Source organism: Pogonomyrmex barbatus, unplaced genomic scaffold (genome assembly GCF_055798465.1).
Source record: "Pogonomyrmex barbatus isolate J1 unplaced genomic scaffold, ASM5579846v1 scaffold13, whole genome shotgun sequence".
Classification (NCBI taxonomy): Eukaryota; Metazoa; Arthropoda; class Insecta; order Hymenoptera; family Formicidae; genus Pogonomyrmex; species Pogonomyrmex barbatus.
The window spans coordinates 1,165,820-1,175,308 of NW_028297109.1; the positions used below are offsets into that span (position 1 = coordinate 1,165,820).

At 34.8% G+C, this 9,489-nt stretch overlaps 1 pseudogene; it reads right to left on the minus strand.

Moving 5' to 3' along the window:
* Positions 1 to 5,417: 5,417 nt before the first annotated feature.
* Positions 5,418 to 6,855, minus strand: LOC105433161 (uncharacterized; annotated as a pseudogene).
* Positions 6,856 to 9,489: the final 2,634 nt, after the last annotated feature.

The window sequence follows — 9,489 nt, forward strand, 5'->3', positions numbered from 1 at the left end:
TTTTATCTAATGTATTTTTTCTTTTTATTTTTTTAATTTACATATTTGCATATACATTATCATATAATAAATTAGTTTTATATAATAAATTTATATGTATGTTTTTTTAAATATATTGTAACTTTCTTTGTCTCAGATATAAATTGCTAGTCGTTATTAAGGCGATACTAAACTTGTCTGTATTATCGACAACGCAGTAATTTTTGTATTGCTCTCGCTTTTTTATTAACTTTATTTTTTAGATATAGAAATCCTTTTCCACAATTAAAGTTTATGCATTAATATGTGTTTAGCATATGAATTTCATATCAAATATGAGAAAAAAAATTTTTAATTTAGATCTTTTTTATCATTTGGTACCTTAAAATGGCGTTCAAAGCTGTCAAGTCGCATAAATATTTGCTTTATATGAAACTTTTACAGCCTGTACCTACAAAACTGATATTGCTAGACTAGAAGGTTACATGAAGAAGCAATATTGAGTTCTTAAAATTAGGCTTAGACACTTATTACGAACAGGAGAGCATCACAAAAATTTGTTTATATTTGTATCATGCTGTACAGAAATGTATGTAAAAGTATATGTATGTATCCATAAATGTATCTATGTACGTGTAGATGTAATATGTGTAAACATTTTCGTCGAAGTTCGCTCATCAGTTCAGCATTCCCTTAATAATCGTTATTAACTTCGTTAATTAATTTTTATTTTTAGAAAAGCCATGTATAATTTTATTTGTATAATGTGACAATACATAATATAATATAGCAATACAAATTGATAAAATTTATCTAAAATTATTTTTTTTATATTTAAAATTTAACTTTATTTCTATATGTATATTTCATTGAAGAATTTATAATGAAATAAATACCAAGAAATAAGTTTCATACGTCTTTTCATCTATGTACATTCTACTCTAAACGTATACTGTATGTGCAAGTTAGAAAGAGTGTATGTACAAGTTAGAAAGAGAAATAAAGTCATAATAAAAAGAGAAAATGAGGCGGAATATCCTACTCTGATTGATTACATACCTCGCTCACGCATGCGCAGTTCATTTTACATACGCAAATATCAAAGACACCGATGGAGAGTTACACTATTATATATACTGTGATATTATAATAATATTATTGTAGTAATAAAATTTTTGTTATAATTAATATTTTTAGAACTTTCATACGCAGACAAGTTTTTGATTAAGCAGAAACAGAAATATCCTGAATTATTACGATCTTGAATTTCCCAATGAAACATCTTCGTTTTTTTTTTTCCCCCGGTTGGAGGACGTCGGATATTTCCGACTATGTGTCTTCAACCCTGAGGTTATATGACACAGGTTTATCTGATTCCTTTTTCGGTTTCTCTGTATCCTATATTAGATGATTCTATTTATTTTTCTAAAAAACTTGAAAATACACTTCAACACCACCCAATCCAGATCTCTTATGGCGTCCATTATGTTAATCTCTTCCCTCACCCCCATTCCCCTCAGCTCCAAGTCCATCCCCACTCTCTCCTCGTCATACCTCACACACTTCCACACCACATGCTCCAAACTCTCACTCTCATTACCGCAGTCACATCTAGCGTCCTCTATATATCCTTTCCTGGCCAATGATTTATTCAGATTAAAGTGATTCGATCTGATTCTATTAATCCATACTATAAAATACCTTTCCTCGTTAGTATTACCGAACCAAGGTTTTCTTCTTTTTCTTTTATAGAAATTCTCAAAATAAAATTTTCCTTTGTACTCCGCATCCTTTATAATCTTGTTTTGCGTATTGTTCCATAATTCTCGTTTAAAAATACTTCTGAAGTCACTATATGGGACTTTGATTTCCTCCGAGGCTGGTTCCTGGGAAGCCTCCTTCGCCAGTTTATCTGCCATTTCATTACCCCTGATCCCTTCATGTGCTGGAACCCATCCTATAATGATCCTGCATTTCTTGTTTTTGATTATCTTCCTATACAGGGATCTGGCTTTTATTATATACATATATTTTTGTATACCTGTAACAGATTGTTCTCTAAAGCCTGTATAGTTGACATTGAGTCAGTGAGAATTATGTAGTTTCGTCTTTCTTCTATTTTTTCCTGATATATCAGTTCTAACATGGTTTTGACTGCAAAGGCTTCTGCTGTGAATGATGAGCATTCTTTTGGCAGGCTTATATTGTATGCTGTTTCCTGTTCTTCTATAACTAATCCCGCTCCTGTAGATTTACTCTTTCTCCCCCTAGAGCCATCAGTATACATTACCTTGATAGTCCCTCTCATTTTATTGTTTTCTATGATATTTTCTATCAACTGTTTATCCGTGTGGATCTTTCTTTTCCATTGTTTCGCTGTGTGTTTATCCGTTTCTATTTCCTCAGTGATTTCTTCATAATCCGTCTCAAAGATCTCGAATTTTCTGCCCTCTCCTGCCTGTTTCTTTAACCATTTTATCCTTGACCAGGCATTCCCCAGACAGCTTCTATTCGATGTGGGCCTGATGTAGCGTTCATAGTTTTCATTTGCTTCCAGTTGATCCATTCTCAATTTCATCTCATCACTTCCATATATCATTATTTTTAAAAGAAAATTCCTCGCCAGCATTTCTGCTCTATCCTGTAACAGCATAACTTTTGATTCCGCTATAATTACATTATTCGGAGTACTATTTCTGTAACCTAATGCTGTCCTGAGGCCTGCGTATTGGGTCCTTTCCATTTTCAATCTTTGGTTGGCTTCTCTGGGGAAGTATATAAATAAACCATAATCCACCACTGACCTTACCATGCTCTTATATAACAACAATGCTGTATTGACTTCCATGCCTCTTCTTTTTTTGTTGAGATACTTCATGAGGCCGTTAGCCTTCTTGACCTTATCTCTGACCAGATCAATCTGATGCTGGAAGTTAACCCTGTTGTCAAACCATAGCCCTAGGAACTTTGCCCCTACATTGTTATGTATGTCCACCTTTTCCAACCTTATCTTCACTTTTTTATCTCGTACTCCCTGCTTGTTGAATTCAACCAGGACCGTTTTTCTTGGCTCTAGTTCAAGTCCCAACTTCTCTAGCCTGTTATCCAGTTGGTTGGCCGTCTCTTGAATTGCGAGGGTATTTGCTTCTCTATTTGTGCTTGTGGTGTACATAGCGATGTCGTCTGCGAATTGAATGGTTTGTATTCCCCTTCCTAACTCTTCTGTAATATTCCTCGTATATATTGAGTACAGCAGTGGACTCAACACTGCCCCCTGCGGTAGACCTTTATAGATCCTTCTATCTATAGTTTCCTCTCCAGATACAATAAACTGGGTATACCTGACCCTGCTCCAAGCATACACAAATCTTACTATGTCCCTGGGGCACCTTATCTCTTCCAGCTTCTCAATGAGTATATTTAAATCTACATTATCATAGACCGCGGTTACGTCCACAAATAACGCTGTGGTATATTCCCCTCTAGAGAATCCATTTCTGATATCAGCGGTGATTTGCGTCAAGTTGTCTGCGCAGGACCTCCCTCTTCTGAATCCATTTTGATCCCTGTTTAATAAATTATTCTTTTCTACCCACCATATCAGCCTTTCATTTACCATTCTCTCCATTACTTTACCTATACAAGACGCCAGCGCTATCGGTCTGACCTTCTCTTGCCCTGGTTTATCTATGAAAATCACTTGATATTCCTGCCAGCTCTTTGGTAGCTGATTCCTCTTCCATATGTCGTTGAGTATCATTAACATTTCCTGTTGCATTCTATCTGGCAACCGTTTGATCATATCATATTCGATACCATCCCTTCCAGGTGCTGAATTCTTTCTTATCATTCTTAATGCTCTTTCCAATTCCGCTGCTGTAAAATTGTCCTTCCAACTTAATCCCTCCTCCCGTTCTCTTCCAAAATCCATCGGCGGGTTTTCCGCGGATGGAGGGGCTAATTTTTCTATCATTTCTTTTATGCTTTCCTCTCTGTTCCTACTCTTCCACTTGTTTCATTCTATCTTCGCCTTACAGTTCCTAAATATCCTCATCGTATTCCAAACATAGTTCATACTTATGTTCTTGTTTATAGATGTGCAGAATAATTCAAAGCTCTGTGTCTTTTTCAATTTGATCACTTTTCTCGCTATGGCTCTACACCTCTTGTATTCTATATATGCATGCATCGTTCCTCTTCTAACAAATTTCTTTTGTGCCTTTTTCCTATTTCTAATCACCTCTTCGCATTCCTCATCCCACCATTTAACTGGATTTGCTCTTTCATTATTTATCTTATTCTTTTTATTTTCTTTCTTGTTGCCTCTTCCTCTCGGTGTGATCTCTCTTATGGCCGTTTTCATACTTTCGCATAATAGGTTATATCTTATCCGCATGTCACTGACTCCTAAATCCAGATTTAATGCTTTTTTTGTTCTCTCCCATATTTCAGCAACCCTTTCACTATACTCATCCCATTTTGTCTTATTGGATGTGATTCTATTCGTCTTTTTAATGTAGTTGGCGATCTCGTAGTCCATTTCCATTATAATTGGATAATGATCAGAGCCCCAGGAATCCTGTAACTGATATGTCCTTATATTATCTAAATCCTCCATAGGTCCCAGTATTAAATCTAAATTGTTAGACGTTTGATCTACCATTCCCATTCTGGATTTTGTATCGTCATTGTAACATACCAGGTTCTTCTCCTCCATTATCTCACACATATTTTCTCCATTTCTATCCGTATCTCCACAGTTCCAAATAGTATTGTGTGCATTAAAGTCCCCAACATAGTATGTTTTGTATTTATTTACCTCGTTTGTGAGAATCTTGCGCCATGTGGTTTTACTTAAATTGATACCTGGTCTCCTATAGTCGCGGTAAACCGCGACTATATTGACTCTTTCGGGAAGATTCTTAATCATGATGCCCAACCTTTCAACTGATTCATGCGTTTCCTTCTGGAAATTTAAAATATCGAATTCTAATCTGTTGTGTATCACCACAGCTATTCCTCCTTTACTATCTAGATTATCTGTTCTATATGTTTTGTAGCCTGTAAAATAAATTGGGATGTTTTTTGATAGTTTAACTTCCATTATAACCGCTATATCATAGTTTCCTATTCTCCTGGCCAATTCTTCTTTTTTATTTCTGATCCCTCTACAATTCCATACCAATATTGTGACTGGGGCCATTATATATGGGTATAATAATAATAAAACTTAATTATTTTTTTCTAAAAAATTAAAAACATTGCTCTAAATAAAATTCTTCGTAATGGCCTTTCTTAAAAAGCAACAGTAGTAAAAATTAAAACGAAAAACAAATAAAATACATTTAAAATGTAACTGAAATAAAATAATCTAAGTATAAAATTAAAAATAAAAATAAAAATTTTTTTCTTATTTTTAAAAGAAAACAAAAAGGATCCGTCTTATAAGTTATTTATGGTTCTATTTGTACTATATGGCGTAACACTTATGAGCTATCTTATTACTAATCTTATTTTCTAACTTATTGCTATGATACGTCTATTGTGCTATTCGTTGCCCTTCCCGAATTCCTGTCTCATTCTTTCTACTATCCTATTTTCTCTGTATTTTCTTTCTTCTCTATAAATTCTGTTTCTGTCTCTTATAATGTCCTTCCGATGTTGTTCCTTGTCTTGTTCTCCGACCGTCCGGTCTCCTTCCCATCTCTTATCCCGTTTAAGCTCGTCCAGTGCTTGTTCCAGCAAGGATTTCAGATCCCAGTCCTTGTCTACTGCCACCAACAACCTGGCTATGAATTCCTTTCTTTTCTCATTCTCCGTGATCAATGCCTTCCCTACTGAGTAGCCCTCCTGTTCGTTACTAGAGAAGTTTGTTCTATTTCCTTCCTTTTCATGTGTTAGTGCTATCCCTCTCTTTTCCCTCGTAATTTCTCCCTCTCTAGTGTCAAAACGTGCATAATAGTTGGTCCTCACTGTAGGTGCCTTTGTCCTTTTTCTCCCGTCATCCCTCTTCCTTTCTCGTCCAAGGGATTCGGAATTGTTCGGTGAATAAAATGATAGGTCGTCACTGCTTGAGTCATCTGCGCCCCCCTTTTCCCCTTCCTTTCCTTTTCCTTTCCTGTTATTTTCCTTGCCAATCACTTTATCTTTATACAAAGGTTTTTGTCTCTGGTTCATCCTCTGTCTATTAAGGAGAGGCTACTTATCTGGTTTTTCGTACCTGTCATATATTTCTGTTGGGCCTTCCTCACTACCCTCCAGGATTTCCATAGCTTCCTTATACGACGCATTATTATATGCCATTACTTTTTTGATCCTTTGATTTCTTTCATAAACGTCACATTTTCTGTCCGTAGATTTATGCCCCTCACCACAGTTACGACATTTAGTTGGTTTATCACAGTGACCGTGTGCTTTCTCGCCACAGTTGATACAATATTCTTCACTCTTGCAATGTATCTTTCTATGTCCGAATCTAAAACACTTGTAGCATTGCATCATTGGGGCTACGTATGGTCTTACCCTTAGCACTGCTAGATCGTTAAAGAAACTGATCTTATCCCTGAGTTGATTCCCCTTGAAAGTGATTATCACTGAGTCTACCGGTTCGAATTCCACCTTATTCTCCTCTTTGTTCCATCTTCTCCTCATCATTCTTTCTATTCTCACCACGTCCTCTGGCTTTGTAAGTAGTTCATAGAAGTCCACAATTGTGTCAAGGTATAATGGTACTACACCCTTGAAGCATGTATCTCGGTCTTCAATTCCCGCTCTGTACCCTTCTTTTTCTTTGTCCTCGTTGATCTTCTTAATAGCGTTATTCGCATCTATTGGGTTTAAAAAAAATAATGTGGCCATCTTATATCCATTCATCATTATGCGTTTGGGGTATATTTTTTTTCTTTTAGCATATACATGACCTTAAAATAATTACTACCTTTTTTAACTGCGCCTGTTCTTTCCATTATCCTTAGTGTCACTTTATAGTTACTGCCGAAGTTTTCTTCGAATTCTAATTTCCTACTAACCTTAGACGATTTATCGATCTCACTAATATGCTTAAGCACACCTTCCTCCCTCACGTATATTTCCCTTTTTCTTTATTCATTCCCCATTGTCACGTTATTCCTATCGTTTGCCTGTTGCATTTCGCTGCTTCTTGCTGACTGCGAGCCTTTGTTGCAGTCCGCCGTTGGTATCGTATCTCCTTCTCCCTCCGTTTCCATCTCCTCTTCCGATTGGTCCTCTCTCATATCACGTGCCTTCTGGCCATTCATGTTGCAGGTTTCTCCCGCGCTCTTCTCAGTCTGTAACAATTGCTTTCTCGCCTTCTTCTTTTTTCTATCTACAGTTTTCCATTCCTCGTTTCCGATCTCATTGTTCGTCGTATCTATCATTAACTGGTCCAAAGTGTCCTCCGTCGCTGGTCTTTTTCCTTTATTGCTTTCTTCGTTCATTTCAACATTTAATCTTGCCTCGAGTCTCCTTATTGTTTTCTTAAGCGTTTCATTCTCTCTCAGTGTTAAACTTATACTTCCTCTACTCTCCTCTCTCCGCCCCTCACCCAGGGGCTCCTCGTAATCCCTTATTTCTTCTATATTGCTCTTTTATTTTTCACGTACCTTATTATATCCTATTACTACACTTCAATATATATCTGTTAAGCTCTAAAAAGAGCTGATTTACTTATTCCGAGGGTATATAACACTAATTAATCGTCAGACACCGCTCGAACACGTCCGTCCCTCACAAAACGCCATCTCATGAAACATCTTCGACATCTTTGCAGGTTATGATGGTTTCAGAACACTCGGTTTAGTTACTCCGCCAAGTCCATAGCAGCCAACATCTAGAAACAAAAAATAAGCTAAACTATCACTATTCGGAATATAGCCATGTAGTGTCTCTATTGACACTATTTTAGAGATACTATTGTGTCCAACACAAAAAGCATATGATAATGATCGCATATTATCCCCTGATGCCAAGTACCTGATAATTATATGCAATCTTATTTCAGGAATAACTTCTCGAACCACAGATTGTTTAGTAATCGATGGTTCGACTATTTGTAACAATTTTTTAAAAAGTATCGGTTCCAATCGGAAATAATTAACGAATTTTTCACGAATTATTGCTCTAGTTCATTAACGAGATTATTGTTCGCTCCTTGTATTAACCGTCGTTTAATACTAAATATTAAATTGACCCAATATTTTCGTTTTCCTTTATCAGCTTTTTTCGCTTTTTATTAATGTAGAATAAAGTGAATACATCTTAACAATTTTACAATATGTTTCCTGTTTGATGAAAATATTATGATTGTGTTTTAGATGCTTTGTTAATAACAAAAGCAAAAGCAATATTGTTCTTAATTTCATTCTACACCTGTTAAACCAATTGCGAATTTTTTCATTTAATTATATTAAACAGTAAATATTTAATTAAATATCCATAGTAATATAATATATAAAATATTAATTATGAATTGTTAATTAATTAACAATTCATATTTAATAAAATTTAATAAAATTTACTTACACACTATGGATATTTTTTTCGACTATTCTCTTTCTTTTTATGGTTCCATGGTTGGAAAGAATGTACTTCGCACAGATTTTACAAATAATTAAGTAATTTTAATTATTTGATGCTTACGCGATTCTCTTTAGCAATTCTGTTAAAAATAAAAATATGACTGTGCAGAAGTCAGTTTTGTTTTTATTGCGAACTTTTCGCTGTTTTCGGTACGCAAGAATTTCATCTCTATGGTCCCATGAAGCAGAATGAGCGTAAACAAATCGGTGGTTTACTAATCACAAAACTGTTTAGATGAAGAGAAATAACGAAAATTAAAAAAACGAATTGACGCGATTCGTGTAAGCGAATCAGGCGGATAGCCAATTATAAATAATTTTCATAAGTAAATTTTATTAAATTTCATTAAATATTAATTGTCAATTTAATTAACTAATTTAATTAATTGTTAATTTAATTAACAATTAATACAAATATTAATTGTTAATATAAATAATTAATATAAATATTAATATAAATATTAATTGTTAATTAGATTCACAATTAATATTTAATGAAATTTAATAAAATTTATTTACACATTATGGATATTTAATTAAATATTTATTGTTTAATATAATTAAATGAAAAAATACAATCCGTTGTCTATCGATATCGTAGGCTGTAAGAATGGGACAATCACAATCAGGTATTCTCTCCACATTCGTCTGTGATTGGTCAATTCTTGTGGCTTACGGCTTGCGACACTGACATACGACGTATTGTAAAACAAGCCCTACGGTACTGTCCCATGGGCATAGAAAACGGAATTGGAAAGGTAAAATGCACAACAGCTAATCAGCATCATTCCAAAAATTTCATAGCTTTTTGTTCCGAAAAATTCATAATGCAAATATCTGATGGTCAAAGTTATAAGGCTAGGATTATTAATAATGCTGGATTCAGACTAGCGCGATAACGCGAAACGCGATG